We start from the raw sequence: 18710 nt of genomic DNA on the forward strand, positions 1-18710 counted from the left end.
AAGGGAGAATGGAGGTCATCTTCCTCAGTCCTTGCACCTGCAGCTCTCACTCCAGGCTCTTGGTAGAGGCAGTGCAGAATTATTTAAGGATCATGAAGATGCTTTTTGAATTTGTGTTCCACACAGCCACAGCAGCTTTGCCAGCTAAAGCAATGATCTGGTTTAGTCTTACAATTCTTAGCCTGAGTAACAAATGTTATTTTATATCCTCTGTATTGTGAAAACTACCATATTAAATTAAAATAAAGGTAAATTCATTTAGATACCAGTAGTATCAGTCTGCCTAAATCAGCCATATCAGTACATGTCAGGAGAGTTTTGTGTGTTTCCATATAGAATTGCACAGAAGATTTAGTGAAGGTTGTCCCAACAGGTATGCACTAATACAATTGCTACCAGCTTTGGAAGTTATTTTCAGTAAACCTGTGAGCTTGAAAGGCTGATGTGCAAGCAATGAGCACTGGTGCTCTAGTGCTACAAGAGTAAAAATCTTTAGATGAAAACTACAACAGATACACTGATAAGGATTGTTCAGTGGGGATAGTTGTTTTCAAAGAAACTGGTGCCTGTTGTCAAAAGTCATGTTCACTACTGTGAGTTTAAGGATTTTGTGTTTGCCAGTGTATTTTCTGAATTGGTTTCTACTTACATCCTAGAAACTCAGAAGTGCCTGAAACTCAAATGGGTTTTCATCTGAATAAAAGGAGGGGGTAAGTGAGAACTTCCTCAGTGCTGTATGCAAGATCTAAAGGCAGTGATGTTATACACAGTGGGTGTTTAAGACAGAAGCCTCAGTGAATTGGTGTAATACTTGTAATAATGCAGTGAATATTATAGACAGCACTTTCACTGCCAGGATTTCATGTAGCACACCACTGTCTAAGGAACACCAGCACTTGTGCAAGGAACAGGTCATAATTTGAGTCTGTATTGTTGCATATGAAAGGTAAGTGCAGAATTTAGGGAACAGAAGTAAAGGAAAGCTGATTTTCAAGCCTGAAACTGTGACTGATCACCAGCTCTGTATCATTCATTGTGCCAAAAGTATTTGTCTAGCAGCATTAAGCATCTGCTTGCCTGTTTCACACAGATGCTGTAAGTAGAATTTGACCTTTTGTTCAGCAAGTGTTTGAATATTTAACGTGAAAATATTAAGTTATCAGAAAGGCTGACTCTTTTGGGAAGACTGTTCAATTTTTATACAGCCCAAGTTAAAAGTACTTTGGAGCATGAACAACTTCAGAGCAGAACAAAGCAGCCAGTGCTAATGTGTAGAAACTCCAGAAGTAAATAACAGCTGTTCAAGAAGACTTCTATTAAATATGTATTAATTAACTTGAAGTGCATCACTTAAATATGTGAAGAGATTATCTTGTGTTAATTTACATTAAAACACACAGCACTTGTTAGCCTCATTACACCACCCTAAGTATATCCTAAGCTATCACCTCATCTTACACTGAGCGTTTTGTTGGGTGTTGATTGCTTTCGATTTGCCCTTTTGAAATGTCAGATAGTGGCCTCCATTTCTTGTTGGATCTCTTCTTTCTCTCAGGTTTTGCTCTTGCAGGTTACTGTTCTTACTTGTGTCTGTTCTGTGCTGAGCAGAAAGAAAAATAACAATAGGTTGTGAAAATATAATAGTAATTGCCCACCCAAACTTCACAGGTGGGTGCTGCTGTTAACCTATGAACCAGCAGAAAATCCAAGTGTCCATTTGTGTAGGAAATGATTTAATGTGAAGATTCAGTATCACCTTTAGACCAGGAAAGATAGATAGTGAAATGGAGTCTCTTTAATGAAATTATAGATAAATAAAACACTGTGCTAATAATAGTGGTCTAAATCAATGTATCAATCTTCATAAACTCTCATTCCATCCATAAAACAGGTATTTTTAGGTGGACTTAAGTAAAAACTCATCCATCTTTCTGTTTTGGTGCTGAAACTATATAAACTTACAAGATTTTCTTTAGTATCATTTTAGCTACAGATCCAGCTGTTGGGCTGTTCTGTCATCCATTATTTTGACTGCACAGACTCCCTGAGCACAAGTTGGAGTCCAGTTCTTGTTTCCCACACCTATCCCATCACACTCCTCACTAGGGGGAGACTGAGGAATGTGAGAACTCACAGACAGGCCCTGGCAGAGGAGGAAGGGCAAATGAAACCAAAATATTTGGCTTTAGCAGAATCTTGAAGTCCTCGACAAGTTGCTCCATTTCATGGCTCTCCTGGGAGAAGTGAAGAGGGGTGTTTGCTCTATTTTCAGGCTGTTTGCAGCCTCTTCAGTTGAGACTTTGTGAACTTGCACCTAGACTGTGTTTCTAAGAATGTCTTTGCTGTATTGGTGCTCAGGGAGACATTTTTTCCTAAGTGAAAGCTGGCTTTGCAAGGTAGTTTTGGCAATATGGAAAGTGCCGGCTTTAGAGAAATCCGAGCTTGGAATTCACAGCCCTTTGGTTCAAGAGCAGATTTAGATGCATGTATCTTCACAAAAAATCCTTTAAAGGCAACTTAAACCTTCACTTACTTTGCCCTGACATCCAGGCAGTGTTTGCTGTGCTGAGGAAGCTGAGTTTAGGAATAAAACTGACTTGGACTTTTTTCTTGTACATATAATGTATTTATCAGAAAGGGTGGAGAACTGGGCTGAGATACTGCTTTTGTGGGCTGAAATGCCATGGTGTGTAGTAGAACTGGCCACCCCTGCAGTGAAGATATTTTTCCTAATGTCCAACCTAACCCTCCCTTGGTTCAGCCAAACTAAAAGGCCAGGTGGTCTCTGGTGAAATCTTGAGAGTAGTAGATGCTTTTCCACCCTAATTTATAAAATCACAGATAATTAAAGGTAGGAAAAAAGTCTTCCTGCAATGCAAACAGGAAAGCCTTTCATATGAAGTAAAAGGGTTGCAATTTACAACATAATCTTTCTTTGCTTACAGTTAGAATCCTTAGAAGTAGCAGAGCTAAGGAGAGCCTAAGGTGTTTCTTGTTAAACACTTAAGGATAGGAAAAGATGTGTGAGGGTAATTATCTTGATTAAAAAAATTGATCATCTTAAATAGGTATTTTTCAAGGTGCTAAAAAGGGATTTTGCTGATTTGGGCTGAAACTACTACTCTGTATCTATGTTTAACTCCTCTGTTTCCTGTCACTCAAATTTTCATTGTTTCATGAAGTAAAATCATTGTCACCAGCAAATGTTAATGCTTCATAATTTCTTTTTTAAAAGGATGTCACTCCTTTAAAAATAAGTGATGAATGAATGAGGGACATTCATGAATGGGATGCTGAGATGCTGTTTGGTGCATGGGTTACTGAGTGTTTAGTATATTAAAATGCAATTCCTCCCTCTGTCCTCCCACCTGTGCAAAGGGAGGTGGAATATTCAGGGTAGGGAGTAGGAGCTGCTGAATTGGTGGGTATTTATTTTTATCACTCCATGAACAACATTAAGTGTAAAAATGTAAGTTAAGTGTAAAAAAAAATAATTACATATCTAAATTTGGCAAATCTGAAATGAAACCAAGTGTTCAGGGTAGTAGCTGAACTCAGAATTGTTTGACTTTGTGCCTGGACACTGTTGGATGTGCTATGTCACTGCTTCAGAAAGGGGTCACGAAACAGAACATTGAAATTGTGTTTCATACAAATGTAGGAGGAATCCCAAATTTAGCAGTAAACAAAGATGAAAACGAAGGCAGCACAATAAGGGTAAGAAAAGATGCTTAAGTTTCCTGCAGTTCCTGCCTCATTGTTTATTCCAGCTTCCTGTTTTTTCAGTCTGCTTCTCAAGCCTTTCTTGTGCATATACACAGATTATAGTATGCACAAGAATAAGATGAAGGCAGAAACTGACTTAATGAAGACATTCTTGTGAGAGAGAAAAGATTTTGTTGTCCACAGATGCGCAAAGAAAAACAGAAAAGCAGCTGCCCTTGTAAAAGTAGAGCTGAGTGCCACGTCATGATGCTTTACTCAAAATCTGGTGTGTTTAGAGTCTTTGAGAGCTTCTGTACTGTTGTGCAGGGATGAAACCAAGAGGTGAAACAAGAAGCTTCTGTAAGTCTCACATCTTAGATACTGTCCTGAGCAGTGCCAGTTTTCAGGTGGCAAATAAGTATAAAAGGAAATAGCTTTCATAACTCTGGTATGGATGACACTATTAATAATCAGTTCTGTGTCAAAAACTTTCTCTTTCCTAAGACCAAGCTATAGAGATAGTCATGTGCTGTCATCTTCCTCTTCAGAGGAAGATTCTGATGGGCAGAGGTCCTCAGCTCACTAGTTCCCATCTCTGTGGGAAATCAGTTTGTCTTTTCTGAAACCTTTGAGGGCAGGGACAATATAAATGATGGAAAAAAATTGAGTGGCAAGTTGGGTGGGAGGTGAGGTGAAGTGGAGCTGAGACACAGCAATTAAGTGAAGGCTTCTGGTCACTTGGCCTGCAGAGTTAAGGAGCTAGGGATGCTGGTTAGCAACAATTATTAAATTTAAGGAATATCTGTACTACACACACAAGGCTGTGAGCACTGGCATCTGGGTGAATTGGGCTGGTTTATTCTACTCCTTGTGTTATTTGTTTATCAGCTGAAGCATTTATGAGAGCAAATGCAGCTGGTGGTATTTGAGCTGTGGAAATTATAGTTTGCAATATTCTTCTAACAGTAATTTGAGAGTTTAAAGAATTCTGTAACTAATATTTCAGTCATGCACTGAAAACCTACAAGTTTTAGGAAATTTTTTTTCACGCTACCTTTATCAAATAGCCAAAAATTCTATAGGATTCCTCTGAAGCACTAACCATGGCTGCAGCAGTGTACCTGGTGAAATACATCAGTGGTCCAGTCTGCTTTGACAACTCCTATGTAACCAAATATAGGAGAAAGAGAAGAGAAAATTTGTAGGGCTGGTAGTGGCTTGTATTTTTCAATAATTTATCAAGATTCGAGAGCACAGATTTCCTTTGGGAAATATTAGTTCTAAGGTTTACAAAGTGCCTCAGTTGTAAATACCCATAAAAATGACAATTTGGTAGGTCGTATTTATTCTTAAGCAGGTCAAAGGACATTAGCGTATTCCTACTGTATAAATCTGTCAAGTACAGAATTTCTTTATGCTCCCAAATCACAAAAGCACCTCTTACAGTCAAGGAGAAAGCGTCACATTATTGCCAATCAAGGACAACAAGCAAGAATATTGATCTCTACCCAATAACTTTTGCCCTGCTCACTAAGTTTTTATTACTGAAACTGGACACATCAAGGGATTGGATTTAATATATACATATAGTGCTGATTTATTACAGGAGGAGAAATATGGTCTGGCCTTACTTCTGGCTCAGTATTTTAACACTTATTTTATTCCTTGCATGGAAGCTTTTTCTACAGCCAAAGTGTAAAATTTCCAGCTAGCCCTGGATGTGCACAAATCTTCAGCTTGCAGAAGTACACTGACTTATGGGTGTACAAGCATCCTGCCTTTGGTGACTTTAGAGTTGTGAGTCTTGATTTTAGGAGTTTATGTATGTGAAAGTCTGTGTTAGGGGGATTGTTACTTCAGAAAGACATAACTAAAGATAAGCTTGGGGAGAGAGGGGGGGAGATTGAAGGGTGTGTGGGCACAAAAGGTCTGGGTGCTGCTTCCTGAGTCTGGTGTGAAGATGTGCTGGCTTTCTGCCCATCTGTGGAGCTGTGCATGTAAAACCCTTTGAATAGGGGCTGTTTAGCAGTCACAGGTATTGGAATGAAGCAGAGGGTCAGCATCATGTATCTTGATCTCCTGTTGATGAAACTTCATGGGTTTTGGTCATTTTTGTTTGATCACTGCAGAGGATTTGACCTGCTCCACAAACACAGCACCTTTGAACTCTGTCCACAGTGGTAACCATGGCTTAAGGCAGAGGTAGGATCAATGAGCTGCTTTTTAGAAGGGAGGTGCATCTACAAAACTGAAGGGAGAGTTCTTCACCACAGAATTACAGAACAGTGGGGACTGGAAGGAGCATCTAGTCTGACCCACCAGCTCAGAGCACGGTCAGTGGGAGCAGGTTGCTCAGCATCTTGTCAGGTTTTGAATGCAAGGATGGTGTTTCCACAGCCTCTCTGGGTAACCTGTTCCAGTATTTCAGTGGTCAAGGGTAAGCTACTGAGTTAAAAATACAGGCCATGTAAGTCACAGATATCTGCTTATTTTGCATCCTAGAGAGCAGCCAGCTCCCTGTGTAATTACAAGCCCTGACAGCTTTTTACCTGTCTAGGCAAAAGATATGAGTTTTGATTGCTCTTTGGCCTTTCAAGAGCTGGTCAGCCCTTTCACAGAATAAATGCATGCAGAAGTAGCTGATGGATTTGCTGCTCATGTTCATAATGCTGTGGAGAGAGCTGGAGAGGCCATACCCTACTCTCCATCATTTCCTGACGGAGCAGGCAGAGGGACACATGCTGAATTTCTCCAGACATGTCCTTCCCAGGCCACACATTTTGCCAAGAGGTTATGTGCAAGGATTATGTGTTTGTCAGGATTTCCAGATGTCAAGTAATCCCAGCCTTTTCTCAGCACATGAGCTAATCCTACTGTGCCTGTAGAGCAACCTGCCACTCCCTGGAAGTGCCCCTGCACGTGGTGTGCACACTCACACTGCATCTGATGTGGCTGGGGGTCCTGTGCGTGTGCCCTCCTGTGGATTTCCACAAGCACAACAAATTGGATGTGTCCCAAACATTTTGGATTAACTCTGCACGTTCAGGCCATCTGTGCAGCACATGTACCACTGGGCTGGTGGTGCTCTGAGGGTTGGATACAGTGCTTCTACCACACAGCTCCAGGGAATGCATTTCAGTGCAGGAAGAGTTCAGAACTGGATCATGGCACAATCAGAAATCATGCTTTTTACTGGGAACCTCTAGGAAGAATTCTGCCATATGAAGAAGCTGATTTTTCAGGTTCTCCTGAATTGCTACAGGTAATTGTGTAGTCAGCCTTGCCCTGCCTTCAGGGTTCTTTCCTATGGCACAGGTCTCAAAAGGATCTGAGAAGGTATTGATTTTGATTTTGCATCTGTGTGTCTTAACTAGAACATATTTCCTTCACCAATGGGAATTCAAACCAGAAAGGAAAGTGAACAATGTGGAGCTGAGACGAAAATATGACCCAGGGTATGCATTGTCTGCAAGTGTCAGATGGAAATGCTGAGTTCTGCCAGCTGCCTTTAAAATCACCTCTCAGAATCAAGCCTAGAATGAGAAAGTGACAATGACTTCCATGTCACCTTTTCAGGTAAATACAGAAAGCTGTAGTTGCCAGAGTAGTGATGAATCATGACTTCCTTCCATCCAAAGAGCCTTGGGCTTTTTCCTCATTCAAACATTTAACTTACTTGCAGGGCTGACAGAAAAGCAGTAGATTTTTTTTCCAAATATCCATTTGCCTTTCCATTTATCTCCTTTGATCTAAAATATAGAACCTGATAGATGCCCTAGGTAAATCAAACATTTTCCGTCTGCCAAAAGGGTTTTGCAAATGCTTATTTCATGCCATTACCATTTTTCTGTTTCTAGCAGTAAATCAAAAAGTATCAGCCATTCATCCACTTTAAAAGTAATGCCTTTCCTTTGCATAATTACACATACCCAGTGGAGATCTGTGTGCACAGTAAATCTATTCCTTTAAAAGGTTTCGCCTTAAGTACCACAGTGACATAAATTGGTGAAGCACAAATTTATTTATTTAAAAGGTTTATTCTTTTAACTGAACGAGTAACTGTTACACATCCATTGTTTAGTTTGGGTGGGGAGGGCTTTTATTAATGGATCAGATTTAATTTTGCAGCAGATGTTTATGCAGAAAGGTCTCACTCCTTGCAGGACTTGTAGCAATTGATATGCGTGTGTAATTTATTCTCATTACAGGTTTATTCTTAACTGGTGTTCAGGGGGTCTTCACTGTATCTCTAGTACATCCTTGAGAATTAAATAGTTTAACGAATGTAATGAGCAAGCCTGAAAGAAGCACATATAAAGCAAAAAATGGATTTGGGTATTACCTCTCCAAATTTGCAAATAACGCAAGTACGGTATTAAAAGGGAGTGAGAAATTACCAAAAATAAATGTCTTCAAGTAATAAATGCCCTGGATGGTATTTTGGCAAAGCAAAGATTAAAAAAATGGATCTTTTCATCATTCTCATGTAAACTTGCTCATCTTTGTAAGTCATGCTTCTAGCTCTCAGGGGTGTCAAACCTAAAGCAGACAAGCCCAGCTGGTGGAAGCCTGGGAGTGAAATGATGAATTTTTTAGCAGATCTGAGTTTATTTTTAGGCTTTATAGAATTATGTTTCATTTCCCTGTGAGTGAAATTGTAGGAAGTAGCTTAGAAGAAAAACAAATTAAGAAACTTCACCAGAACAGCAAAAAATAGCAAAACACTGGACCCTAACTACAGTTGAGCACAACATATCCTGATTGCATTTGAAATTGTGGCTACAGTTTAGTCCTGCAAATATTTACATACATGCTCAGTTTAATGCTTGTGAGAATTCTTGAAATGAGCAGTAAGTCTGAAGAGACAGCAGACTGCAGGTTATGTTATGGCATGGAGAACTGAACAAAACCTCTAGTGTGAATATATTTCTGTGGGTATATTTTCCATGATGCTGAATGTGGAGGTAAAATTCTAGGTGTCTGGATTTTGTTAGGTTATGCAGTAAAAGAAGTGTGGAAACATGCTGGGGGAAAGTTCATAGGGAGGTTTTGGGTCTGGAATCTTGTTTGGTTAGTGAAGATAATTCCATTAATGCAATCAACATATTCAATGCTATGATGTCACACTATCCATTTTTTGCTGGCATTACAGAACTGTCAATTCTTTCCTACAGTTAAAAAGAAAAACTGCATTAGTATCCAAAGCTAGTCTGGGAAAATGCCATGGACCTGGGATGAGGAGATGCATATGATAGTTACAGATGTAGCAAGGGCTGTTTTCTGCAGGAAGTTTATTACTTGCAGCTACACATCCCATGTCTGTTAAGGTCACTCTTTTGAGATTTCGTTTCAAGTGCATTTGGCTTTTTGGGGTCTTTTCTAGTCCACAGAGTAGATCAGATGTTGCCAACCATCCTTTATCAGAATTGGTGGTGGTGCTGTCATGTGGTTTTGCCTGTGACAGAAAGTGGATTAGCAAGTAACAAAGATGCCTCTTTGAATCCCTCGTCCTAGAATGTGCTCCTGGGAGTGCTGGGGAGCCTTCCCCACTGAAACAGCCTCCCCTCTGTTCTGCACTTGGGAACCAAAGCAGCCACCTTAAAGGGTGAGAGAGTACCTCAGCTTCCAGACTGGCTCAATCTTTGTCTTCCCATGCTGTTTGCATCGATGCTAATCAGTGTTAATTATGGTAGTGGGGCTTGTGATGTACTCATTATAAAAGCCATCCTATTTTTCTGTGCTTGTGCAGTCTGTCACACAATAGAGCCCTGATTGGGGTTCCCTAGATGCTACAAATAGTAATACAATTTGTTATAATAATGAATGTGTGCTTCATGGTGTAAGACTACCAAACTCAGATCATGGAGCTTGGAAGCATCACTTGATAATGCTGTTTGCTGTTACCACTGACTATGGCATTCTGGATGTATCTTGACAGGTGGAGTCTCAGCAGCAAACCAGTTAAGTTTTTGTTTGTGTTTCAATAGGTGCTTCTCTTTAAATTTGCATTTGAGTCTGTGGGTTTTGGTGTAAATATATGCTTGAAGTTAGCTGTGCTTAAAAACTCTTCTGATTCAGCATCCTCACTGTGCTGGGTTCTTGATCCCACCACCACTCCATGAGCTTGGAGCTTGTGGTTGCTGAAGGACAGGGTGCCAGGGTGTTTCTTTCCTAGGCTGAAGGTTAGAGGTGCATGAGTAGGAAGGTGCTTTGTCCCAGGAGTTGTGAGCTGCTGCTGGGTGTAGTTTGTAACAAGGGTTCCCAGCTCCTGCAGGGGCTGCAAGTGGGGGAAGCCCAGAGCTGGGAGCTGATGCTTTCCCTCCTCCCACAGCTGCAGCCTCCTCCTCTCTTACTAAGAGCTGACACCTGAGAGGTGCAGTCTCTTATGACGACTTTGGTTCACTCCCACTGTTATCCTCACTGGAAATTTCAGCACCATTGTTTATATTTATTAAGTCATATACATAACTACAATTCATCCCCTCACTCTGCACTACCTTTGTGAGTTTTGGTGACTTACATAGACTCTTTTTTTTTTTTTTTTTTTTTTTTTTTTCCAGAGAAAGTTTTCCACAGTGTTATTGCTTCTTACCTGGTTTGTTATGGATATTGGTTCCAGTCCTGTTTTTTCAATTCCCATCAGACTGCATGCTTGAATTTCAGTTACCTTCATGCAGTTTAGGTGTGTGATTATCTGCCTGACTCTAGTTTTCTGCTAGAGTGCTGACCAAGCCTGTGTACAAAAATGTTTTAAATTCCTTAGATGTTACATTACCTCTCTTGAGTATGTGTTGTTTTAAGAGGAATTCAAGTCAGTGGAGAGCTGCTTCTATGTTTGTAATTAATTTAAAATATTTATTATAGCAGCTAGATTTTTCCCTGTTAATGGTGCTTTACTGAAATTTCATGATCTACAGCACACCCTAGTGATATCTGGAAATCATGAAGTTACACCCAGTCAATTTTATTTCCTTTGTGGTGAAGCACATCTTAGGACTCCAATAAACAAAGTCTAGGAAAGTAAATGCCTAAATGCCTCTGTGTATCCAAGATAGGAAGAGGGTTTATAAAGCGAGAAACAGCCTTAGGAACTGAGACTACAGGCTAGTCCTCTGTGAAAAGAACATCTGTATATTGAGTTCATCTGGCTCACAACCTATAACGTTTGACATGTTTAACAACATGGGGGAGAGCAGCCCAAGGTTATATGGGAAGACTCAGAAATACCTCTTGGGTTCCCATTTAGAGTGGAGAGAACAACTAGATATAAATAAAAGCATTGTGGAAGAAACCTGCAGGCAGATTTCATAGGTCAGAAGCACGAATTATCATTTACTCTATTATAGCCAGAACATTAAAATCTCTACTATGTATTAAATTCATTTTGCAATGTATCAGGTCACTTGGTTTTTCAGGTGGTGAAATACATACCTGTATTTAGTTTGGAGTGGCCCTCAGGCTCCACATGATCCTGCAGAGCTGTGTGCACCTTCCTAACTTTTTAGCCTATTGTCCACTCAGTTTTTCCTGGATTTCCATATTTCAGTAATTTGTTTTTATCTGATTTGTCTAAACACACTTATTGTCAAGGGTTCTGAATTGGCTGCTGTTGACCCCATGACGGGGTGAGAGGAGAAAGCAGGTTTGGGAAGGACTCTGACAAAGAAGTGTAATTAAGTAGTCAAGAAGGAAGGCAAATATTTACCAGAGGTGAAATCAAATAGGTGATGTGTGGATGACACTGAAAGAAAGTGAAAGCAATATGAGCTCCAGCTTGGCTCAGCTGGAAGATCTGAGCCCATATCTCTGTTTCATGTACAGAGCATTCCTTGGCTATGTCAGGCAGATCTGAATATGGGGTCCTGCTTTCTGGTTCTCTCACACATGAGAAATCTGTAATACTTTAGGGAGAGACAGGTTTCCTCTCAGACCTCTGCATTTCACTCTTGTCAGGTAATCCAAACAATAATGGAAATGAGTGTTTTGTTTTATGTAAATAAAAACAAAAAGTTTGCAATAATTTATGGTATTTATTTAAATGACATGCAAATTACTTTGTGAAACTTAGGGGGGAAAGTAGCACAACTGAAACAGCACAATTGTTTCCAAGAACATTCATTTCAAATCCACATACAATATTTCATTCATGCTTAATTATTTCCCCAATGCTAGTCTAAGCATTACTAGTTTCCTTTGTCTTTTTGCTTTTGCATGCAGCATGATTAGCAAAACTGCTTGTGCTCTACCAACTCCTGCACATATGGGGTTTAGCCTCATTGTTCAAGGGGTGGAGCAACAAGCAATATGAACACTCATGCTGCCAAATTTGGCACACGTGAGCCCTCCAAAGTATACAGATATCACCCGTTTCATTTAAATCCCTGTCTATATTTTGCATTGGTACCACAATGGCAACTCCATTGTCTGGGTGTATTATTTGAAGCAGCTTTTCTCCCATTGTTTGTGCACTGTAATCCTGGAGGTTTCTGAAGTTGTCGTGAGCAGCTTACGTGAAAGAAATCACTTAGCTCGCAGTGAACCTGCTGGCAAAGGAACAGGCCATGACTAAAGCATGAGAGCTGTGATCTTTCTGAAGAAAATATCTTCAGTAGATTGCATAATTTCTTGCTTTCATGAGACTCCATTCTCAGGTTTGGACTCAGTATTTCCTTTTGTCACCTCTGAGGCATGATGGGAACATAGGCTGAAAAAAAAAAGAGTGATGATGCTGGCTGTGGATGTGTACCCTAACAACATTTTGTACACATCTCAAATGCTAGCAAAGATACAGCTACTGTTTGTCAGAAATTTAGGACAGTTGTTTATTCTAACTGCAGTAAAGGCTTGGCCTTTTACTCTACCGTGGTATTGATTGAATTGGCACATCCTGCTGAGAGTCTTTCCAACAGACTTTTGAAAACTTAATGCTTGTTTGCTTAGGGAAGAGTAAAGAGTTTCCTGGCATGTATTGTAGAGAAAGAGCTGCCCAGTTCTTTCCCTTTCTAGCATTCAGTCACCTGCCTGGGCAGTGCCCTCTCCTCCAGTGGCACTTGCCTCTCGTGATTGTGTACACACACACTGTTGTCCATAAAGCCATTCAGCATTAGCTGTCCTTTACAAATTATTGTAAAACCATTACTGGTTTTGCACTGCATCATTTTACTTCTGACATGGTCATCTGTGACATTTTTAAAGCAGTGGGTCCCAGGATGAGGGCTGCAGAAAGCAGCCTTTGTAGTTTGCGAAGTTTCCAGTTCATTTTGTTTCCTAAGCCTAGCTCATGTTAGAGAACAATATAAATGCTATATGAACACTGCCCTACTCTGCATTTAGCTTAGCTCTTCAGAGAGCCCTGTTGCAGCCACACAGGTATTACGTGATCCCAAAGGGTGACACCTTTGTGCTTGCATGTGACACTGAGGGCTGAGCCAGGAGACAGTATTAAAATCTGCTAAACTCTGTAAGTCTGAAAATCCCATTTTAACTTATTTGAGTATCTGCAGTGACTTTTGGAAGCTTCACATTTGCTCCATCATTGTAGAGAGTGTTTCAAATTCACTTTTTCATCTTTTTGCCTGCAACATACCACGATAACAGAAAATCAGGTAATGTAATCAGTACAAGCTGGCCTCTTTCACTCTACTACCTGCCACATTATCAGAACTCATATCCAGGAATGCTGGAGAAAAACGTTCCGTGTTCCTTCGGAAAACTTTGGAAATCAGCTTCTTTGCACTTACAGTATGTCTCCAAAGTAATGTGTGTTGGGGGCCAGAATTACACACAGCTAGGCACTTACTGTTCTCAGACTCCAGAAGCACCACTGAATAGTACCAAGCATGGAAATGTATCCTGGTGTTATTCCAGACACCTTCAAATGTCATCCTTTGATACTAAAATGTTTTGTTCCTTAACTGAATGTACAAAAGACATTTTAGATCTGATTTTTATGTTTGTCTACTTTATATATGTCCTTTAATAAGAGTTTTGACAAAACCTCGGGTGCACTACTTTAGACACACTGCAAAAGAGTGGCTGTAAGAGACAGGGATATTTTTAGCTCCTCTCTGGGAGTCCTAGCTCTTCTCTGGTATTTTGTGTAGCTATTTTTTAACCAGGTTTTTATTTCCACATCAGTGTTCGTCCAGGCTGTAACCTATAAACATGTAAGCTAATTTCAGGACACTGACTTTTACATTCAGATTGCTGTAGGTTTTTTCCGAAAAGGTCACAAAATGACTATACCAGTAAACACAATTAGTGATTTAGGTTGCTGAGGAAGTAAAAAAACAGCATAAATGACTACTGTAAAAGAGGCTAAAAGAGCAGAAGATAGGTAATTCCATTTGCACCTAAAGTACCTTTAACAGCTTGCTTGGGTAGTGCTAGCTAGAAATGTGTGCTGAGTTCCAAAGCACCAGCCTATATTTTTGGACCATCTTTCAAGACTGAGATGATATAAGGCAATTAATAGTGTTTTGTGACCTTCTGCACCAGTAGTCCATCTTTTTGGCATTGAAACTGATTTTGCCCAACTTGGCATTTTATCACCTAGGAGTACATGGGGAGATCAAAGAGACACCTTTTACAGCAGCGGTGGAATGATTTAGTTCTGTCACACTGTTCTTCAAATTCACCGTTTCTTACAAGCTGATGAGGCAAACCTCTTCTTTGCTTAATATCACATAAGGTACATTGAAAGGCTGTGAAGAGGCAGATGTTCTATAGCTTCACTTCATATGCAAAAACCTGTTATTCTTTATTTGCATTCAATTAGAAGTCAGACCCCGATGAATATCTAATGTAGGAAATGGGGGAAAGATTTGCCATCAAGCATATGCTTTGCTTGTAGTGGATCTCAGTAACCTGCTATTGTGTCTTCCTGCAGTGATTCGGTCATTTCCACTGTATTATTTACACCTTCCAGCTCAGTTAATAGGTGACAACTGGAGTTACATTCCTGCTTTTAGAAATGTTGCCTTTTCTCTCTCCTTATAAAAAACCATTCTACAGTTGCAAATTTCCGTTACTAAGTAGCTCTGTTTAAGGCTTTAAATGCTGTAGTGTTACTTCATAATTCATTTTCTTTATTGATACAGTTGTGTCTGGTTTGATCCTGTGAAGCCTCGCCATTCTCCTGCCTAATCCTGAGTGTAATATGAGGTAAAAAATTCAGTTTTATAACCAGAAGTTATAAAACTGTTGTGTTGTCAAGAAGGGAAGGTTTGAATGATCACTGCAATATGAAGCAGAAGTGGCAGACTCTTCCAGAACAGCTGCTGTGATTGCTGTGACCCTGTAAGAGTACACATACCACGGTATTTCAGTAGCAAGGGAGAGATGGAAGTTGTCTGGAGCCCAAGACATCAGAGAGAGGGATAAGCAAAGCAGCTTTTCATCACTGCAGCACAGGGTTTTCCAGACTTTGAGGGAAAACAACAGGAATTCCATACCCTCCTAAACTGGGATGTGATTAGAAACTTGCTTTATTGCATCTTCCATCCTCTTTATTCTTTGTGGCCCACTCCTACTACATGTTCTGGAGAACACATGGCATTTCTTCCTTTTTCCTTTTTTCTCTTTGCTTTTCTTTTGATCTAACATTGTAAATTAAACCTTCCTCACCCATATCCAAGCAATGCATTGACACAAAAGGGGAACCTTCAGAGTATTTTTATGTGCTTTGCAAATTTAGGCAAATAGATCAATAGTACTTCACACATGCATCAGGTTTGGAATGATTTTTTTGTCCTGCCATTGTGATACTAAAAAATGCCAAGATTTTAAGGAAAAAATATTTAAAAGTCCAACTAGATGAAGTAATTAAACTAATTCTGTCACATACAATTGCCCAATCCTCATGTTTTCTTTGGGAATCTCTAGCATAGACTAAAATGTAGAGAGACAACCTTTTTTTCTATGCAACAAGATTAAGTGTCTCGTCTTGGGGGGAGGAAAAAATAATCTGTCAGGGTTTCTTGTGAAAGTAATAGGTATTTCAGATAATTGGATCAGGTGTCTCTGGACAGACTCTCCTGACTGAGCCTGCTTCTGATGAGCATTTTCTCAAGATGTAGTGAAGGACAGGCTGAAAGCCAGAATGAATCATTGTTTTGGTAGCAACAGCCCATCTGCAGCTGAAATAATTCATGGTGCCCCTTGGCCTATCTCTTAGTATGTCAAAAGCTGTGCAAACATGAGGCTGAGGACAGACTGAAGGGGTTTGCAGTCCGTTTGGGTTCTGCTGTTTGTTAGGGAAGCTCTTGACAGATATCTGCCAAGTGGCTCATCAGACCAGAGTACCAGTGCACCACTGCTGCAGTTGATTTCTGATGCCTGCTTTTGACACATAATGAGGATTTTGAGGGGTAAAGGGGAATGTGGTTTTTATCTTGATTTTTAAAAGCATGGAGATCCTAACCTGAAGAGAAAAAAAATATATAAAACATCCTGATACAGGAAATGAAATAGTGAATCAATGCTGATAAAAGGGATGGGGGAAGAGCAATGACATCTAGCATTTATTATCTAGTATTTATTAAGAACCCAGCTCACTGCAGAGAATACGGAATCACAGAATGGGTCAGATTTGAAGGGAATACAGTGGGTATCTGGCCTCACCTCCCTGCTCAAGCAGGGTCATCCCACAGCACCTGGCTCACGACTGTGTCCAGACAGTTCAGGAATATCTCCAGGGAGGGAGACTCCACACCCTCTGTGGGCGGCCTGTTCAGTGCTCGGTCACTGCACAGGAAAGTTCTCCCTTATGTTCAGGTGGAACTTCCTGGGCACCAGTTCCTGCCTGTTCCTCCTGTCCCATTGCTGAGCCCCACGGAGCAGAGCCTGGGCCATGCTCTGAGCCCTCCCTTTGGACACTGACAGACAGGGATGAGGTTCCTTCTCAGCTGTCTCTTCTCGAAGCCGAGCAGGCTCGATTACCTCAGCCTTCCCTCGGCAGAGAGATGTTCCAGTCCATAAATACAGAGAGAATACAGCGAGATTATTGACAGGATCGGGTGTGCAGCAGGACTGCCTTGAACTGCTCTCACTCCACCAGCTCCTAGAATTAAAAAGCACACGAACGTCTGCACCCGGAGCAATGCTGGTCCCTGTTGGTGCTCCGAGGCCTTCCCGAGGATCGGGAGTGGAGGTGCGGGTTTCCCCAGACCCATGGGAGGAGCTGCGGGCTCTCCCGAGGCGCGGCTGCCGCCAGATGGAGCCGCCGGGCACCTGGGAGCGGAAAACCCATCGTGGGGACACCCGAGACAGCGCCGGGCTCCAGCCAAATCCACCGCCCGAGAGCTGTGCTGCTACACCGGCATCTCAGCCAGGACAGGAGCAGGCATACTCCATCAGATCCTGCCTGGGAACCGCAGACACCACCGTATCTTAACCCAGCGGGTGCAAGAAGCAGATTCCTGTAAAGAAGCAGATTCCTGTAAAGAAGCAGATTCCCGTAAAGAAGCAGATTCCTGTAAAGAAGCAAATTCCTGTAAAGCAGATTCCCGGAAGAACTAAATTTCTGTTAACTGCAGATGAGACAGCGTTCATGTAAGAGTGTAGTGTGGTTGTAACAACATGTACATACAAGAATAAAGGATATATACATACCCTTTTTACATATATATATATATGTAAAGGATATATACCCTACACAGTTATCTTACATTTTGATTCTAGTCATTTCTATCATACTAAAAACCAGACCTAATAAACACCTACTGATGATAACCTGTGTGTATTTTTAACTGGAGTAGTGAAGTTACGTTTCAGTTTAGCGTAGTGGATAGTATAAAAATCCCCTCCTTTGATGGTTGGCAGACTTCATTGCTTTTAATTTTGCCCCTTGGAAAGCTGCTTGCAGCTGGAATTTGGGGTGTTACTTTTTAAAATGTACATGACATTTAGGTTCTTTACTCATTTTAGAAATTACATTTGTATTTTACATCCAAATCGTAAAAATCAAGAGCATCAGTAGACCTGTAACATTTTGAGTTGTTACACAGAGAGTTATTTTATGTGATCATATAAAGCATGGGGAGGTTAAGAAGTCCCCAGTGTAGCCACAGGAAAAGGGACAAAAATTGTGAGTTATATTTCTCCTTCATTTTTCGTCCTGCATTTTCGATTTCTGAACAAGGAATGAATGGGAGATGGTTTATCTTAAATCAGAAATGAAATCATAATGATGTCTGTTTACAAAGACAGAAACCTCTGTTATTAAAGCATTCTTGAGGAAATGGCAGCATTTTTAACATTTGGCAGTAACTTTTCCAAGGCTGTACTGGTATTAGGAACCAGTGTGATATTTCAGGAGCCATATGTGACACAGCTGTTTTAATGCTCGTTTGATTGCTCCTGGTGCTCTATCAGACTAGCACACTGCATTTTACTGAGCTGGGGACTGAAACAAACCTGGATGACAAGAATGCAAAAGTGTCTTGACATTAAATTCTCAGAGTAGGGCCAGGCACGTCTGTGGCAGGCAGCCCCTTTCCTCCTCCTTTATCCCAGCTCAGATGGGATTGGGATGTTCTGTTCTACAGCCATGTTCCTAAAATCATAGCATCATAGAATGGTTTGGCTCAGGAGACCTTGAGGAACATCTTGTTGCAACCGCCTGCCATGGGCAGGGACATATTCCACAATCCCAGGTTTCTCCAAGCTCTGTCCAACCTGGCCTTGAGCGCTTCCAGAGACGGGGCAGCCTGTCCTTCCCTATTCCAGTGCCTCACCACAATCAAAGGATTTTTTCCTAATTAAAGCAATGACAGGGAGGTGTCTTTACAAACTAACTGTGGGCCTGCTGGTAGATAAAGCCAGATACTGATAGGTGAAAAAGCAATGAGGGAAAACAAAAATTCCAGAGGAATTCCACTCATTGACACAGACTGCTGCTCATCCAAGGCCATGCTAAATTCCTGGACTTAGAGAAAAAGATCAGGATACACATTAGAAGGGGGTCTGTATTAGGCAGTTCAGGAAGTCTGTAGCTCCCAAGCGTC

At 40.9% G+C, this 18710-nt stretch overlaps 1 protein-coding gene across 2 annotated transcripts in view; it reads left to right on the forward strand.

Annotated features, from left to right (window-relative positions):
* Positions 1-15547, forward strand: part of LOC111934657 (uncharacterized protein F13E9.13, mitochondrial-like) — a 36796-nt gene extending 21249 nt beyond the window's left edge. Inside the window, exon 9 of one of the 2 annotated variants that reach the window (XR_015275563.1) lies at positions 14805-15547. The gene's annotated coding sequence lies outside the window, so the exon portion shown is untranslated. Of the gene's footprint in view, positions 1-656; positions 3205-14804 lie in introns of those variants that run through there. The other variant, XR_015275562.1, reaches the window with a different exon arrangement.
* Positions 15548-18710: the final 3163 nt, after the last annotated feature.

This window comes from Cyanistes caeruleus, chromosome 12 (assembly GCF_971803275.1).
Source record: "Cyanistes caeruleus chromosome 12, bCyaCae1.hap1.1, whole genome shotgun sequence".
Taxonomy (NCBI): Eukaryota; Metazoa; Chordata; class Aves; order Passeriformes; family Paridae; genus Cyanistes; species Cyanistes caeruleus.